The 19,470-nt window shown below is 43.4% G+C and overlaps 1 protein-coding gene across 1 annotated transcript in view; it reads left to right on the top strand.

Annotated features, from left to right (window-relative positions):
* Cdh13 (cadherin 13) overlaps nt 1-19,470 on the top strand; it is a 996,812-nt gene that overhangs the window by 396,349 nt on the left and 580,993 nt on the right. The gene's annotated exons all lie outside the window — the stretch shown is intronic.

Below are 19,470 nucleotides of genomic sequence, written 5' to 3'. Positions count from 1 at the left end.
AGATGCTCATTGGCCAGCACTAGCAGTCTGGCTAACACACAGATACTTCAGGCCCACCTTAGATGGCTCTTCTTTGGGAATGCCTCTCTGAAGGCCCCTCTGCCCAGTTTGTTCTTTCCCTCCACCCTTTTCTTATGGATAGCCCCGCTCAATCTTCTCCAGTAAATGTTAACTATCTCTTTTTTCGTGCTTGGGTCCATCTCCATTCTGAGTCCCTGAGCTCAGGGATTAGCATCAGGCAAGGCACTAAAAAAATGATGTGGCCAAATTTGGCAAGAATCCAAGCACTGAATGTGCCCTCTGCTCTTGTTTCCTTGACTGTGAAATGGGTTCATCAGAGCCTCAGCCTCATTCGGGTGCCATGGAAACAGAATGAGGTACCTGAAAAACACTTAGAACAATGACTGAAATGTTTAAGTGCCGTGATGATGGCAATTATTCCTCATGATTGGGTTGTCAAAGCCAGATCCATAACATATGCTCAGTGAGTGAGTGAGGCAAATTGAGAACACTAATCCTTGTGCTTGTCCAACATAACCAATTGTTCTCCCTTCCAACATCCCACAAGCAATCCGGTATTCCAGAAGGCTCTAAGTGTGGCAATTCCTATCGCTAGGTGCCTTGTTTATCTAAGTCAATGGCTGGACTTCTAGAGAAGAGATGCTCTATTTTTCTGGGTCTACTTAATAAACACCAAAGACTTGGCAGTGTTTAAAAGTTAATTAGGAGTGATGTATACTTCTTTACTGGAAGTCAATACACATAAAGCCGGCCCCCACCAAAAGGAAAACTGAACTTTAAATCAAGTCCCTCAAATTGAAATAATTTTCATAAGTGTTGCTCTATTATGCCATTTTAAGAGTCCCTTTACAATAGAATGTAAAAGGTGGTTACAGAAACTGCAAGGGTTGCATTCAAGGCTTTTTATCTTCCTTGTTCATCATCACAGCAAACCTGTGATTTAAATGACATGGTTTTGGCTCCTGATTCAGCTCCAAGATGGAAATGCAAACTGCTCCAAAGCAGCTAAAGAAAAAAAAAAATAAACAGTTGGTCTGTTTGTTAATTTTTAAATAATAATATAAAATACCTCACCAACCATTACCAACCTCCCAGAAGCCTGTGTGGGATCATGGTGTTTATAACTGTGACTTCTCAGAGCCTCAATGTTCTACTGGATAAGTACTTTGAGGATATCCTGAGTAACAGACCCCAAAGCAGTGGCTCCTGTCACTGCTCACACACATTCTGGGGATGTAGAGCCAGGTGACTACAGATATTATCCAGGGGAACCTAGACTTGCCCCAAACGTGCCTCATATCACCTGTCTACTACCAACATTTCCAACCATATGGTCCCAAGTCATCACCTAGATCCTTTGCTGTCAGCTTTCTCATCTGTACAGCGGGGGTGTTAGCTCCAGCCATGGATGCCATGACAAAATCCATGACATTTAAGAAGGCTTAATGTAAGCCTCCATGCCTGATAGTTGACTCTGCGTCTCTCAAGTACCCAGTAAGTACCGCCATTAATTTAATCTCTCCCTAGCTTTTCTTATCATACATTCTAGGCAAATACACTTCTCCACAGTGGTTTCTTAGGTAAACGCTAAACCTTCTCCTGTCCTGAGCCATTCACATGCATCCTGTCTACTTTGGCCCCTTATACCACCTCTTGTCCAAGACACTTCTATATAAGTGGCTTGAGTTGGTTTCTACAAAGCATTCAGACTGTATTAGTTGCTTTCCTGTTGTCTGGATAAAGAACCCTGACCAAGGCCACTTAAAGAAGGGAGAGTTGACTTTGGCTCACAGTTACAGGGGGATAAGAGTCCATTGTGGTGGCAACACAAGGCAGCAAGCAGCAGGCCTAGCTGCAGAAGCTGAGAGCCCACAACACAAGCAAGCAGGAAGCAGAGAGAGCAGGCCAGCAGCAGGCTTTTACTCTCACAGCTCACCCCCAGTGCATTCTTCCTCCCGGCAGTCTACGCCACCTAAACCTCCCCAAACAACACCATCAGCTGGGAAACAAGTGTTCAAATGCCCCAGACTACAGAAGACATCTCTCACTCAGACCACCACAGAGATGTCATTAATAGGAAAGTAGTTGGCACTAGGCAGTGGTGACACACGCCTTTAATCCCAGCACTCGGGAGGCAGAGCCAGGTGGATCTCTGTGAGTTCGAGGCCAGCCTGATCTACAGAGTAAGATCCAGGCACCAAAAACTACACAGAGAAATCCTGTCTCTAAATAAATAAATAAATAGATAGATAGATAGATAGATAGATAGATAGATAGATAGATAGATAAAAAAAGGAAAGTAGTTGGCTGAATTAAATGGATTAGCTTATCTCAAGACCTCACACCAACTGGGAATGATGTTGGTTCTGTAGAACTAGTCAATTACATCAGTTTCCCTTGCATGAAATATCTTTATAAACATCCCTGTGGAGGACCGGGTATGCATTTACTGTGACCATAAAGAAATGATGAGTTAAAGATGTAGAAACTTAATGGGCACGGATTTAACAAGTGAGATAACTTCAAACACCTGCCAATTGCCACCCTCCATGGCAAGAGCCTCTGAAGTTACTATTAAGGAAAATTAGTATCCATTTAACTGTCACCCAAATTGGAGAAAATATACAGCTCAAAAATGATCACACAGAGCCAAGAATTGGGCCCTAAACAGTGTATTGGGCTGCTCCATTTTGACACATGCCTAAATTGTTGTGTTTATGGCTCTTAGCTCCAGGATAGCATTCAAATATAGATAAAAAGACATCCTCCGATTCATTAATTTAAGTAGATAACAGATTGCTTTGTGGATCAGAATCTACAAAAACTGTATTCTGAAGATTAATTTTAATTGGAATGCTTGGGGAAAAATAACTGAAAAGTGCAGATAACTGTATTGGGCCTCCTTTAAGCTTGGGAAAACTGCAAGCCTCAGTTTGTGCACAGTTCAGTCCAGAACCTCAAAGTCATGTTGGTCAGTTCAAGTTTTCCTGGCATCCCACTAAACAGAACCAAGTAAAGTAAATTTTCAATACAATATTTTATTGAATCCTCTATCTGTGCCACATCGTATTTCTAATATGTTGCCATTTTAGCAGTCAAGCAACACCAGGAGCATCAATGACGCTTTTTAAAAATGTTCTTCTTTTCACGCCAAGTCTTTGAATGTTGGTCTAGGTTCTCTGTTGAAAGTCCTAGTTACTCTTCCACTGATGTGACAAATGGCATGAGCAGAAGCAGCACAGGGAAGACGGGGACTTATTTGGCTTCTACTTCCAGAGGGGAGAGTGTCCATCGTGGTTGGGAAGGCATGGCAGCTGGAGGGGAGGCCAGTCAGACAGTCAGAAAGCAGAATGACCACATTTCATCTACATAGAAAGCAGATAGATCGAGAACAGGAAGCGGATCCCACTACAAAACCACTCCTTAGTGACATACTTCCTCCACCCAGACTCCACTTCCTACAGGTTCCATTAACTTCCCATACAGTACCACCAACTGGAGACAGAGTGTTCAAACATACGAACCAAATGGGAGTATTCTCATTCAAACCACAAGTACGTATCATCCATTTGAGCATCATTTTTAGTGTTCCCTAGTCATTGGTGGCAAACAGGTACACATCAGAAACGTCTGTCCTTGGAGTCTATAAGACAACTATATATTTTGAAAGGAGAATGAAGGGGTCAGCCACTAAATGCCCATGTCACAGAGTGTGAACTCCGACATCATTTCTCCAATCTCCCAGCCACACTGTGATCCTAGAAGATCTTATTCCAGTTTTACAGATATGGAAGTAGCTCAGAAGACTGTCTGCCTCTGGTGGTGAGTGGTAGAACCAGGATGTGAGCTGACCCTCTGGTTGAACACAATCACTATAGCTTCTGTAATGATGGCATCTTCAATGTCTCTACTGCTCTTCTGCTAGCCAGTGAACACTAGAGAAGGACGCAAGAAAATGAAAAGGAGTTGAGGAATAAATATGAATCCAGAGTTTAGTGGAGCCCCTAAAGAACATTTTAGGTTCATGGACAAGTCTTGTGCTGTTAGGACACTTTTGAAAAATCTTTCCTCATGAATAGAACCTTAGGGAAAAAGAGAGCATCATTGGAATAGCAAAAGACTTCTTAGAGAAATGATTCTGAGCCAGAAACCTTATTCATCTTCAGAGTTAAGTCTGGGGAAAATGCCTCACATTCATCATTTATATCTAATCTTATAAATTATAATTTCCCATTTTATTTTCATGTGGACCATCTGATTCATTCTTCACAAGAATGTCCTGAGGCAGCGGCTGCTCTTCCTGTTCATGTCAGGGATCTGAGACCTGTAGACCTGAGGTCTCAAGTCATGAAGCTGCTCACTGGCATCCCCTATGTTCAAACCCAAACTGATCTCCAAAATCACTGTTCTGACCATTGTTTGATTCCCCAATAGCCATATAGGGCTTTGAAGTTAATGGAAAAGGGGATTGTGAGAGGTGAGGCTGTCCTCACTGTCTGCTAGAATAGGATAAACAGATAAAAGGCACATTTCCCAGGCTCCCCCACACACTCCTACTCTGCCACCTTCTGCGGTGACCATAAATCCATCGCTGGGGACATCTGAGCATGGAGACAATGACCCTTTCAGATCACTTTCCTCTAACTCCTAGGGATGTTCATTGGAGGGTCCTGACCACTGTGAGCTGTGTTTGCAGTAAGTTCACAGCTGCTCTTCTCAGAGATGGCAGGGAGCAAGTTCAAGGTGGATAGAAGTAAAGCCAAACAAAACAACAACAAAACACTCCCAAAGTGAGCACACCCCTCAGAAGACCTCAGACAGGATGCTGAGCCCTGTGCTGCTGTGGTATGGTGATGTTCCCATTTTGAAAGGTTCTATTAGTGAGAGAAGTTTTCTTCATGTACAATGGCAGCTCAGGGATAAACGCCTTGAAGCTGGGTGGACAAAACTCGATGTGAAGTCACAGTCTCTGAACACACTGTCTCCATTCGGCTGGAGACTCCAAAACTAAGGAAAAGGAGGGATTGCATCTCAGCCAAATCTTTCTCAATGTAGCATATGAAATGATCAAATCTCAAGGTCTAGCTCATCAGCTCCTCCAACCTAGCTGCAGGCCTGTGTCCTGCCATGATTTGTGACAGATGCCAGTATTAGGACTCCTTCCTTGCCACCCTGTGGGTGCTTTGGGATCCTCTGTCTACTCAGTTGCTTGCTCAGTCAGAGCCAAGTCTAGACTCAAGATACTGCCCGGACAAGCAGGAAGAGCTCGTACCCTGTCCTGGGTTACATCATAAGGCAACTGTTGTCTTTCTGGATCTTCTGGTGGAGTTGTTCCTCTTCCCTCTCTTGCCTGGAATCTTTGTGGGCGCTACATTAAAAATAATGGCGAGGATCTGGGGAGATGGCTCTCTTGGTAAAGTGTGTGCTGAGAAAGCATGGGGACCTGAGTTCAGTCTCCCCAAACCCAGGTGAAAAGCTGACAGAAGCAGCATGCACCTGTTAATATCTGCACCGGGGAGGTGGAGACAGAAGATTTCTGGATCTCCCAGTTAGCCAGTCCAGCTGAGCTATGAGCTCCAGGCTCAGTGAGAGACCCTGCCTCAAAAATGAGGGGTGAAGAGTGGTAGAGGACACCTGACAGGGACCTCTGTTCTCCATATGCAAGCACACACACACACACACACACACACACACACACACACACACACACACACACAGAACAAGAATTCCCACATCCCCTTGGGACCCTTAACAGGGACTGACACTATTACTTGGGGAATTGTGTTTTCAAAATCAGACCAGAAGTAGCAAATGGAACGGCAAATTTTGTGTGCACGATCATCCAAGGGCGCAACAGCTGCTGCTTTTCAAAGCAGAAAACAAATTTTGCAAACTGTCCTTTTTTTTCCCTCTAGCAGGCAGAGAAATACCAATTCTCAAAAAAAAAAAAAAAAAAAAAAAAACAACCCCATATTCATTTTCAAAATTTTATTCAGTAGCAGATCTGAACCTAAATGTAGGCAGCAAAATCATAGCTACACGGAGATGGGACCTTAAAGTTCTTGGCACTTTCTAGTCGCCTCAGATGGGAAGACACAGCCTGTGGCTGGAGCAGGGGCTTCATGGGGGAGGGTACAGGACTGCCAGGACTGCCCAGTGCCAGAGAGATTCACAAGGCTTGACACTGCTTTGGGAATCTCCCTCTTTGATCACTGGGCAGCTCTGACACCACCCCACCCCTTCCCGACACACACACACACACACACACACACACACACACACATTTGAAAGTGGCCCCAGCATTGCCCCAGCCTCTTACAGTTCAGAAGGAAGAGATGGTGCCTCCCCGAATTGCTCTTGTTTTCCTTCATCAGTCATAAAATCCAAGGTTTCTGATCCAAGGATGGGGTGCTGTGCCTGCCCCACATACATGGTTCCTCCCGGCTCCCTGCTCTTTATGGAAATCAGCCACTACCTTCAACTCTCTACCTTTTGGCAACAAATCCTTTGACAGAATGTGTGCCCTGTCAGCCAATCCCTTCATCCTGTCAGGCAAATTGGGGCTTCCAATGACAGCCACTTTCTTCAGACTCTTTCCTTTGAAGATGGGAGGCTGCAAACAAAGAGCTCTCGGAGAGACTCAGGCTGTGACTTAAATCCTCGACAGGGTTTTTGGAGGGTCACCCTCTGCTCCCTGACCATGGCTCACATTCTAAATGCCCATGTGGACTGGCTTCAGTTTCTTGTTTTATTTTGCAAAGCTATAAGAGGTAAGCTAGGGAACCAGGCTACATTGTTTATCTCCCTGCACTGTCCATTCTTCTAAACCCTGGTTAACACGGATAGTCAAGGCATGACTGCCTTTTCACTCCAAGTCTCTTATTCAATCTGACCCTTGTTGGCAAAGCTGAGCCCTAAGGAGCATGACCAACAGCTCATTTGCCTCGTTAGCTGTGATTTCCTCTTCCACTCAGGCCTGTGGGTAATATCTCTCTAGAGGTGGGGGAAACAAGGAAAGAAGGTCCAGAAACTGAATTTTAAAAGAAGAAATGTGGCTCATGTGGTGTAGACGGGGTGTAGTACTGGCCCGTTGTGGGTGAAGCCCTGGGTTCAAACTCCAGCACAGCATAAGGGAGAGTGGAAACACAGCCCTGTAATCCCAGAGCTTGGCAGGTAAGGCAGGAGAGTCAGAAGCTCAAGGTCATATAGAGAGAGTCCAAGGTCAACCTGGGCCACGGGAAACCCTTATCAAGATAAGAGAAAAAAAAAGAAAGAGAAGGAAAGGAAAGGGGGGAGGAAGAACGGGAGGAAGAAGGAGGGAAGAAGGGGAGAGGGAAGGAAGGGTACAGAAAGAAAGACAAAAAAATAAGCATTTTCCTAAATTCTATGATTTTGGTATGGGCTTTTAGACAGTACAATAGGTAATAAAACTGTGTGTTTTAGACAGTGGGGACTCTGACTCATTCACTGATAGAAATATAGCACTTGACACAATGTGTCACTGAATAAATAAACTGTCAGTGGAGTGAATATTGATGGTAATCATGGGGACCCTAGCCAAGCTTCTTTAGCTCACACTCTGTGGTCTTACATGAAGCAAGCTAACCTTCACCACAGCTCTACAAAACAGGTTGCTGGTGTCTTAACAGATGAGTGGATACAGCAAATAGGTGTGACCTGCCCAAGTTCATGGAGCTAGAATCCCTTGCAACCCAGCTTTCTACTCACAAGCTTTTCTAAAAGCACTCACTAGGACAGTTTATCCTTTTCATCGGAAGAGATGAACATGAGCTGAATGTTACTACAGTAGAGGAGACTCAAGTTAGGTGAGTGGTTGCACCCAAAAGGTTTCCACAGCAACCTCTATCAGACTGGAGCATGGCTTCTGCATGCAGTCCATGGACCACGCTGATTGCTGTCCTCCCCACAATAGAGATGAGGCTCCGAGGATGTGTGTCCTTAGCTTTCATAGCTCAGGGCTTCGTGTATGATGGGCTTGGGATTCAAAAAGACCTCAAGCATTTCCATGGATAGACTAGAGTTGACAAGGAATCAGTCGATAGGCACAAATACATACCCTCCAAATAGAGTGGAAATTTTGACAATCGGGATGCATGATGTGAGAAAAGCTGGGTTGATGAGAGGTTCACAGCCAGGGCCCCGTGCCAACTTCCTCTCTACTGGTGTCTACACTTCTTGCTTCTCCTAGCCTCCATCCTGAATTTGTGGCCAGTCACCTGAAGCACCGCAGTATGACTTTCCTTTTGACCTAAGCAGCTAGCTCTGCTCAACCTTCCCAGAGTTTCCTATGAGTAGTTGGTGCCAAGTTCAGAGTTCTAAGTTCTCCAGCTTGCTCAACTCCCTCTCCCACGACTGACCTCCTCTCCCACCGTCCCCTCCCTGAGGAAGCCCGACCTTATCCTATCGTCACTCTTGACTTGTTCCTTAGAACCCCGACCACCTCTGTCTTCCGTTAAGTATGTTTTAGGCACCCCTTTCTTCATGTCCTCCCCTTTGCCTTCGTGTTCAGATCACCCCATGCTAAAATAAACATTCACAGAGCATTGCTGCTTCCTGTTGCCCTTTCCTTCACCAGTCTTAGACAGCACTCTTCATCCACATCTCACTCCACCACTCACCCTTACCTTAGTAACATAGAGAGGCTCTACCCTCACCATTTTCCTAAAACTGTTCTCTTATGAAAGCTAAAGGCAGTAAAACAGCTGAATTTCTTAACTTTTTCTTAGTTCCAACCTGTTTGAATTCTTTGCAGCATCTGGCACATTATTTTTAGTGTTCATTTTGTTGATGTTCTCATAACATAAAGTTAGCCATTTCAGGGAACCATCTCAGTGGTATAGTGCAGACACAAATATTGTACAACCAACAGCTCTGTCTAGTTCTAACACATGTGATCACTTCCAAAAGGAATATCTGTACTTGCTCTCCAATCTCCCTTCTCCAAGCAATTGGCAGCCATGAACCTGTATTTTCTTTAGAAATCCCTGTTTTGTGTATTTTGGGTACATAGAGTCATACAACTCATTGCTTTTACTGCCTAGCATGTTTTGGGGTTCATCAACACTATAGCATGGACCAGTATTTTATTCTGTTTTAGAACTGAATAAAATTACATGGATAGGCCACTATTTGTTGACATATTCATGTATCAGTTGCTATTTTTCGCTTTTAGGTCCTATGAACAATGCTCTGTGTGTGTGTGTGTGTGTGTGTGTGTGTGTGTGTGTGTGTGTGTGTGTGTGTTCATGAGTTTGTTAGAATACCCCTATTTGCTTCTTTGGGTTATTCAGCTGGGAGTAGACTTGCTGGCTTATATTTTTGTCTATGTTTTCCAATTTGCAAAATTAACAACATGTTTTTCCATAGAAGTTGAGCTACTTTACATTCCTACTAGATAATTGGGCAATTTGGCTCATTAAAGTGTTCTTGACAGTGTCAGGGAAGATGCCATACTCTCCCTGTTCTCCTTTTTCAGGTTCCTGACGATTACATTTCTCCTTCTCTAATGCCTTGTCTTCTTTCTGTGCTGTAGCAGGTGCCCATCATTGTTCTTTCTTGATTTTCCCCTGAAGTTTTCCACAACAGTATCATTCAACATACAGCTGTATACTTTACAAACCCATAGCTGCATTTCTGACCTTGAGCTCTTCATCTAGACTCATCTTTCAAAGTGTGTATGTGTGTATGTGTGTGTGTGTGTGTGTGTGTGCGCGTGTGTTGTGCTCACACACTTACCCCTGTGAACCTCCAAGTTTCATTTTCTCAGAAACTCTGTTTTTCAAGATTAGATCAAATCTTTCTAGGCACCATAGTGTTGGATGGCTCTTTGGGTTAGCATCACTTAAGAGGTGATTCTGGGCCTCCCTCATTTTCTTGTGTGGGTTTTTTTCCCTGAGGATTCTTCTCCGTTTCAGCATTCACCTTGTTTTAGACACCACTTTCTCCTTTCTGGCTAAGACAGGGAGTCTTGAGTCTGGCCTCTGCGCCTCCCTTGTGGTGCATCCACATGTCTATTAGTGCTAATTGACTCTTTGGCATATATCTGGGATCATGTCATGTCTTATTCTCAATGCCTACTGGGTAGCAGCATTCAGAAGAACTCCAAACTTCTCTGTCACAGCTCCCATAACTCAGGTGATTCTCCCATCAGAAAATACTGTTTACATGTTCACTTGAAATGACATGGATCCTTCTGTACCTGTCCCAGGGATGTAGAATGTGAGCTGTGTGGAATTAAAGGAATGAGGAGGTATGAATGCAGGTTGGTGGTTGTTAATGGTTTGGAGAAGTGAGACTGGGATCCAATGCTTAGTAGGTTCAGCGATTCCTTTTGGAGTGATACGTATGTTAGGAGGTGTGACATGAGCCATTAACTCTTGACTTTTTGCATTTATTTATTATTTGTTTATTTATTTGAATATATATAATGTTCATATGTGGAGGTCAGGGAATAACTTGCAAGAGTCAGTTCTCTCCTTTTTATCACGTGCATCCTAAAGGTCAAATGCAGGTCATCAATCTTGGCAACAAGCTCCTTTACCTACTGAGATCTCTTGAGACTTTGACTTACCATTTAATATTGTATAATTTTTAACAAAACAAATTCCACATGCCAAGAGGTGAATCAATTTTTATGGAATTTACTTCTTTTCTTTAAAAAAAATTTAAATTACATTGAAATATCCATATATGTATACTCATGTATTTTGATCACATCTATCTGAAATTTCCTCCCTCCCATCTTCCCCTAGTACACCTACCCCATCACCCTCCCAATTGCCTGTCCTCCTTTTTTGTAATTAGCAATCACCTGAGTCCAATTAGTGCTGCCCATATGTTCATGGGTGTGAGGCCATCCACCTGGGCATGGGAACCTACCAGAGGCCATGTCCCCAAAGGAGAGTGATTCTCCCTCCATCAGCAGCCATCAAATGCTATCTTTTGTTAATTCATAATTAATGAGGGTGGAAATAAGGCATCAGAAACATGAAGCACTTGCAGATCTTGTAAGCTATGTATTTGGCCCTGCCTGGGTCTGAGAGCTCTGCGTTCTGTAGCTCACTGAAATGCTCTGCCTTTCACCTAGAGTAGAGCAACATCATTGTGCAAATCCGGGCTCCTTGGCCACCTGTGCCGGCTTATGTCAACTAGTCTTATGCCATCTTGACACACAAACTAGAGTCATATGAAAAAATTGAATCTCAGTTGAGAAAATGCCTCTAGAAGATCAGGCTATAAGGCATTTTCTTCATTAGTGGTTGATGGGGGAGGGCCCAGCCCATTTTGGGTGGTGTCATCCCTGGGCTAGTGGTCCTGGGTTCTATAAGAAAGCAGGCTGAGCAAGCCATGGGGAGCAAACCAGTAAGCAGCATCTCTCCATGGCCTCTGCATCAGCTCCTGCCTCCAGGTTCCTGCTCTGTTTGAGTTCCTGTCCTGACTTCCTTTGATGAAGATTGTGATGTGGAAGAACAAGCTGAATAAACCTTTTCCTTCCCAAGTTGCTTTGGTCATGATGTTTCATCACAGCAGTAGCAACCCCAAGACACCACCCCAGCCAAATCTGAGTCTGCTTCTTCCTACTGTCAGATATTGCTGTTTTTTTTATAACTTGCAATAAGTATATTATTGTTTATTGATTGGTATGGAAAAAGTATTCAAATCTCTGGGGAAAACTAAGGCCAAGAAGCCTTGGTTGTCCCCAAGCGGCACAGCACTCTCATCTAGAACTCCTTCCTTGGCTAGATTTCTTTGACTGTGGCTTCTGTGATCAACCATTTAATCTCTTTGGGAGGAGTTTAACTCCTTCCTTGTTGACAATCACGTGCTCCTGCAATGTAGAAATGAGAATAACTTAGACATGGTAAGGGAAGGAAAATGGTTAGATAAACGAGACGCATGAATAATTTATGGAGAAATAATTCAAGCGGCTAACTATATCATGCATTCTCTGCTTCTTTCATGAATGATCCATATGCCAAGTCCATGCAAGACAGTGTATATTTCTAGAAACCTTTACCAAAATGAGCAAGAAATACTAAATGCCTCATTATCCTCTCAGAATGCCTAATGATACATTATTTTCTGTTATAAAACTTCAAGGTTTCCAAATACATTGTTGTAAATCTAAACTGTCAACATTTCCCTGGTAAGAAATAGCATTGTGTCCTATAGAAATAAGATGTGAGATTTACAATTCAGGGTCATGTATTTTCATCTCTCCCTGAGTTCTCCAGCACATGGCAGGAAACCACAATCCATATTTTCTTGAATAGAAAATATGCTATGAGGACCCATAAAACATTTAAGGACATTTAGAGGAGCCAGAATGGGACTTTCGGAAATGCAGCCCAAGACAGGAAAGCTAAAAGGACAGAGTGGCGGCCATGATGAATAAAATAGACATTCTAAAAACGGTGTTTGCAGAGGTAAAGAGGTGGTATAAGTTGATCCAAAGTCTCAACATCAACATCTCAATATATATGATCATTCTTTCCACTGCAGAAGATGCAATAATAGGATACATTCCATAGCTCAGCTACTGGGCTCAAATTCTCACCGTTCCACTCCAGCTCCAGAATTCATCAGCCCCACAACTCCTTAAAAATCTCTTTAGCTTTTTAAGACTTAAGTTGTTCTGTTAGTGAAATGGGAATTGAAGTGTGTGTGTGTGTGTGTGTGTGTGTGTGTGTGTGTGTGTGTGTGTGTGTGTGTTTAACAATTATAACCAAAGAAAAAGAGGCCAAAAGGGAGTGAGGGGTGTCATGGATGGATTTAGAGGAAGTGATGCAGTTAGATTTTAATTTTAAAAAAATGTAAAGTGAATGTCAAAGGTTTCAAAATGGCACTCCCCTCCTAAAGATGCTATACAGGTTGAATGAAAGAGAATTTGTGAGATTTCAGGACAGTGCTAGGAATGCAGGTGTGAATGACACATGGGTGTGAAGAGCATCATCTGGTGAGAAGAAAATGCCATAAAACAGATCATAGTTACACTGCCCAAGGCCGCAGAGAACTGGCTGTGACTGTAACTATGCTCCAAAGGTCTCAGCATGTGTCACAAAGATTCATTGCCCCCTGTACAGTTTTCTAGTTTGTGTACATTGTTTCAACAGTGCGATCGCCTGGTTATCAGAAGAGACACTCATAGTATATAATGCAAACAGGTGGACTTACAAGATAATTTGCTAAAGTAGAATGAGGTATAGAAGAAGCCCCTGGGGGTGTAAACTGAAAAGTAATTGTGTATGAGAGCTAGTGAGATGGCTCAGTGGTTAAAGCACGTGACTACAAACCCAAACCCCTGAGTTCGATCACAGGGACCCAGGGAAAGGCACAGAAAAGAACCCACTCCACACGTTGTCCTCTGACCTCCACACAATATGCTGTGCTGTGCACACTTGCACGTCACACCCATTTAGAATAATGACAAAGTTTTTTAAATACTCTATTCGAAAGCAGAGATTCTCAGGTTAAAGTTTAAAATAACTATGTACTGCTCACTATGAATAAGCTTTAGATGTAAACTACAGAAAAGGATAACAATTTAAAGAAATTTACATGTGAAATATTAATTAAAAGTAAGTTGCTATGGCCATGCTGTTCTGAGAGGAAAGGGACTTTCAGAGAGAAATGTTGCTACTCAGAGAGAAAGAGTCTACCGTCATGGAGCCAGGCAATAGGCCGATAGGATGATCCTTAGCTGAGATGCATCCAATAACACACATAAAAACAAATATAAAAGTCATACTTATATAACTAATATAAAAAAATTTTATGTCTTCCTAAATGTTTGTTTCTGCTTTTCTTTAAAGATTTAACACTATTTAACTTCTAATAGTCCCAGTTCAATTAAAATTTAAAGCAGAAATGGAAAAACCCAGAATCACATCTGAAAATTCACTTGTTTTGTTTGTTGCTTTGTTGAGACAAGGTCTCTTCTTGTATCCCAGGTTGAAACAGGGCCCACTCTTGTCACTTAGGGCAGCTTCAGACTCATGGATAATTCTCCTGCCTCAGCCTCCCAGGTGCTGAGGCTACAGGCATGAGCCCACCCAACTTATAGCTTCAGTTTTAGCACACCTTTATCTAGCTGCTATGAAAGGCCATGCAAATACATGCAGAGATCACGAAGATTTCAGTGACACATTGCAGTGCATTGGTGCACGCTGCAGGACATACGTTCTCTTCAAGTAATCCTGGGATAGCTACAAGAATATGATGTGCTGATCACAAAAATCTATCTAAACAGTTGAAAAGCAAAAAAGGCCTGCAGAATATATCGACAGAACACAGTAACAAAGAGAGCCAGAGGAGCCCCCCCATGCACAGAATCCAAGCAATACACCTTGAAACATGCCATGGGTGAAAACAAAAAATAAGAAATAATAGCAGAAAGTATTTTGAGCAGAATGTAATGAAAATGCGAAGCGACAAAGCTTGTTGGGTGAGGCTAACGTAGAGGGAGGAGTCAGAGAGGAGTAAACTTACCTACCAAAGCAGATGGAAGGAGATGGTGAAAAGAAAGCCAGTCACAGAGAAAGCAGATACCAGAAAGGAAAACCCAGCAAAATCACAGCTCAGCTCTGAAAGATGCCTAATTCGAGCCCCTAGAAGGAGGATGGAGAACAGGCAATCGGAAACAAATGGGGTGTAAAAGGAAACATGAGGAGGTATAAAAAGTGCCAGGGGCCCCTGGGAGTATATTCCTGAAAATCAGTTTGAAAGTTGAAACTGACAAGTCTTCTGAACAGTCTAAAAACTCGGTGCGTTGGAGAACAAAGAGAGGTGTGGGCATCTCCTGACCTGAGACTCTGCCAGCCAAGATCAACCCAAAGCCAGGTAACTTCACAGAGGATTCTACCCAACTTTCAAAGATGCAGCACCAGCTTACGCTTTCATAAAGGAGTCTTTCAGCTCCCTTTTCAAAGGCGCTGTCACCTTGTCACAGTAGAGCTGACCTGAGCACTGACGGAAATGTTGAAAAACAACATCGTGTATAAGTCCCTTCAGGAAGAGAAGACAGTAAGAGCGGCGAGCATAGGAGCCTGCATCCACCAACCCGTTACACCACTGAAAAAGAGAAATGCTGGGTTGCTGAATGGAAAAACCTAGGCCATGGATGTATCTGCATGGGATCTTTGCCCATAGTGACAAACAATGTCTGTAAAGCTGATGGAAGGGCAGACAACTAGTTGAACAATGAGGAAGGTATTTTAACAGTTCCTGCACAGAAGAGCACCTTGATACGACCTCTCAACATTAAGAAGACTTCCAGCATCATTAATCCACAAGGAGATACATAGTAGGGCTATATGAAGATAATACTGAGACACAGACAGACAGACAGACAGACACACACACACACACACACACACACACACACACACACACACACACCATAAAGGCTTCTGAAAAACAATGATACCATGTATTAGCTAGCATCTACATCACCCAGAAACCCTACACACTGCAAAACTGAGCATTCTATGACTTAGAAATGCAATCAGACGTAAACCTAAAATAAACGTATGGACGCCTTCCCCAGTGGATACCAGCATGCTCATGACAACAGTACTCATAGTAGTTTAAACTTGGCAGTGTGCCAAGGCCCATTAAGACATAACTGGGTGCAATCTTGATGATGTGACAAGACCTACTATTATGCTCAAGAACGTTGGCTTATGCAGATCAAGCACAGGGTGACAAAAGCCAATAGGAAGAATGGAGTTCACCTGGGGGTAATAGTAAATCTCTGGAAATCTCTAGAAGTCAGCATGGTGGATCCTTGGGGAGGATGAAGACTGAGAAGGACTGAAGGATGTTTCTGGAATGATGAGGATGCTGTGTGCCCACATAGTGATGACACAGATTGGTCACTGCAAAACATACTAGCAGACTGATGCTTAGAGTTTTGCAACTCCATATATGAACAACAACAGCATACTTTCATTAAAAAGTTAAAAGTAGGCAGAAGAAAATGACAGGAGACTCCTCCTTTTGGTGAATTAGCAAATGCTTCTCTTTGCCGTGTGGTATACAGGTGAGCATGGAGACTGCAGCCCTCGGTGCTTAGCTGGCACACAGAGCCTTCAGGACCAGCCTGACCTCCCGTCCACTCGGCTCTGTTTAAACCACCCTGAGACTCTAATTAGAGACATCCTGAGCATAGGCCACCTCTTGCTCCAGAATGGGCCAGCAGGGGCAGATCCAAGGGCCAGCCACAGACAGCTGCATCTTACATAATGACAAGGAAGAAGAGCTTCCCTGTGGCACTGTATTTACTGGACTGTGGTATGGATGTGAAGTATCACCCACAGGCTCATGTGCTTTAAGCACTTGGTCCCTAGATGGCGGTAATGTTTAGGGAGGTTGTTGAACCTTCAGAAGGTAGAGGCTGATAGAGGAAAGGGTTCACTAAGGATAGGCGCTTACCCCTTGTTCTCACCCAAGTCTCTGTTTCCCAGTCAGTCAAAGTGAGCTAGCCACTCAATTTCCCACTGCTGTGGGGTCACCCCACACCATGCTGTCCCTGCTAAGATGGACTGTGTCCCCTCAAACCATGAGCTAAAATAAAAATTCCCTCCCCAAGTGGCTTCTTGTCAAGTATTTGGTTTCAGTGATGAGAAAAGTAACTAATAAAACACCCCTGGGTTTGGAGACATTAAAACTGATAGCGGACATGTCTCGCAAATGACTTTTTAAAAAACAGAGTATGTCTTAAATTGTCATGGCTCACAGGCAATTTTATTTTTAAAAACAAGAAAACTTTTAGATACATGACATCTTTCTTTTCTTAAAAATTAAAATCCAGCCTGATAATTTTGTCAGTTACATGCTTTGGGGGTTTTAAGGTGATGACCACTTATACAAGGAAATGCCAGAACTTTCTGAAAACTTTTTCACTTCCATGGAGCTAGAGTTTTCCTGCCTGACCCACAGTCAGGATAAATCTCTGCCACCCGCCAGTCCCACAACCGCTCAGACCCGACCAAGTAAACACAGAGACTTATATTGGTTTCAAACTGTATGGCCGTGGCAGGCTTCTTGCTAACTGTTCTTACAGCTTAAATTAATCCATTTTTATAAATCTATACCTTGCCACATGGCTCGTGGCTTACTGGCATCTTCACAAGCTGTTTGTCATCATGGCGGCTGGCAGTGTCTCTCTGACTCAGCCTTCCACTTCCCAGCTCTATTCTCCTCCTTGTCCTGCCTATACTTCCTGCCTGGCCACGGGCCAATCAGTGATTTATTTATTGACCAATCAGCAACACATTTGACATACAGACTATCCCACAGCACTTCCCCTTTTCTTTTCTTAAAAAGGAAGGTTTTAACCTTTACACATATCCAAAGTCAGCTTGGTATATTTGGGAATTTGGGCATAGCTTCTCTTACTACTTCCTGCTGGAGGGGGGCGCTGTATCTTATGGGGACACAAAGAATATTTTAGGATTATGGAATAGTCCATGAGGGTGTATTGTCTGAGCCAGTTGCCTTCAAACCATTCTGGATGTTGAATCATCTGGGCCATGATGTCATTGGAGACCTTTCAGGGGGTCTTGGCTGGTCAAACCTGATGTATCTTAATCTGGAACAAATCCATAGCCTTTGGCTTTCTGTGGAAACAAAAGCAGAGCCTCCTTTCCAAAGCAACATATCCTTACATCCAAATTTTGAAGTCAAGGTACCTTTAAAATAGACATTTTGGCATAACTCAACAGCTTTTGTAATCAAATGTTTTTCTTCAGTTACGAATATCAAAGAGAACATAATCCAGATTCTTTGTGTGGTAGCCATCTTTACGTGGCTTATTTTTTTATATTAGCTTGAGCCTATTGCTTTGAACTGCAGCCTTCTAAGCCTGAAACTGCTGGCTCCGCCCACTTCAGCTTCCCAACATGGCGGTGATACGTTTTCCGCCAGCTCTGGGAGTCATCAACTCTCAGAAATAGTGGGTCTATGCTTGTATCAAAGCAGCGTGTAGCCCAGAAACCTCTTTTGTTTTGTTTTGTTTTGTTTTGTTTTGTACTAGCAAAGGCTAAATCCACCACACAGCTTAATGTGCCATTTGCAGAGGCCTCATTCCCGCCATACTGCAGGTCAAGCGCACACGCCAGGAACCCGCCAGTAGCTCAAACAGGCAGCTGCCGCTCATTTGAGAGAGACAATTAGGAACTGTTTTTAGCTCCATTTTAGAATCTTTTTTCTCAGTTTTTAGGTGGAAACTCTTGCCACCACGTTGGACGCCATTTGTAGCTAGAGTTTTCCTGCCTGGCCCACAGTCAGGACAAATCTCTCTCACCTGCCAGTCCCACAGCCACTCAGACCCGACCAAGTAAACACAGAGACTTATATTGCTTACAAACTGTATGGCCGTGGCAGGCTTCTTGCTAACTGTTCTTACAGCTTAAATTAATCCATTTCTATTAATCTATACCTTGCCACGTGGCTTGTGGCTTACCGGTACTTTACATCTTCCTTGTCCTGATGGCGGCTGGCAGTGTCTCCCTCTCTCAGAGAATAGAGCTGGGAAGTGGAAGGCTGAATCAGGGAGACACTGCCAGCCGCCATGATGAGAAACAGCATGTGAAGATGCCAGTAAGCCACGAGCCATGTGGCAAGGTATAGATTAATGGAAATGGATTAATTTAAGCTGTAAGAACAGTTAGCAAGAAGCCTGCCATGGCCATACAGTTTGTAAGCAATATAAGTCTCTGTGTTTACTTGGTCGGGTCTGAGTGGCTGTGGGACTGGTGGGTGTGAGAGATTTGTCCTGACTGTGGGCCAGGCAGGAAAACTCTAGCTACACTTCCATCTTTGCTCTGTAGTGTGGAAAAGCTGGGTTTTTCTTTATGCACTAGATAAAGAGTCTGTGGGTTGGAGATGTAGCTATCTCAGTGGCAGAGCACTGGTCTCGCAAACACAGTCCTGAGGTGAATCTCCAGGACTGCAACAGACAAAGAAAACCCACTAAATATAAAACAAAGAGCTTGATCTTCTTGGGGGCCCCTGGCGGTAGGATCAGAATCCATCCCTGGTGCATGATGGGACACCGCTTGCAGCCTTGAGGCAGGGGAAGGGCTTGGACCTGCCTCTACTGGATGTGCCTCCCCATGGGAGGCCTTGCCTTCTTATGGGGGGAGTGGGAGGTGTGTTTCTTTTAAGAAAAGAAAGACTGGGGGCAGGAGGAGGGAAGAGGGGGATCTTTGGTGTGTAAAATGAATTTTTAAAATGTCTTAATTAAACAACAACAAAAAAAAACAAAAAACAAACAAACAAAAAAAAACAAAGAGGTTGGTGTACCAGAGCCTAATTCAAGTATGAGTTTCCTCTGTGCCACTTGTTAATTCTAGAATGATATTTATTATTCTCTGGGGGTTCTATCTGTGTCTAAACATGTGGCTATCTACCAGTCCATTTATCTTC

Source organism: Peromyscus californicus, unplaced genomic scaffold, assembly GCF_007827085.1.
Source record: "Peromyscus californicus insignis strain IS unplaced genomic scaffold, ASM782708v3 Scaffold_8__1_contigs__length_139910024, whole genome shotgun sequence".
Taxonomy (NCBI): Eukaryota; Metazoa; Chordata; class Mammalia; order Rodentia; family Cricetidae; genus Peromyscus; species Peromyscus californicus.
The sequence above is the reverse complement of the archived record's forward strand: the minus strand, read 5'-3'. Positions and strand labels throughout refer to the sequence as shown.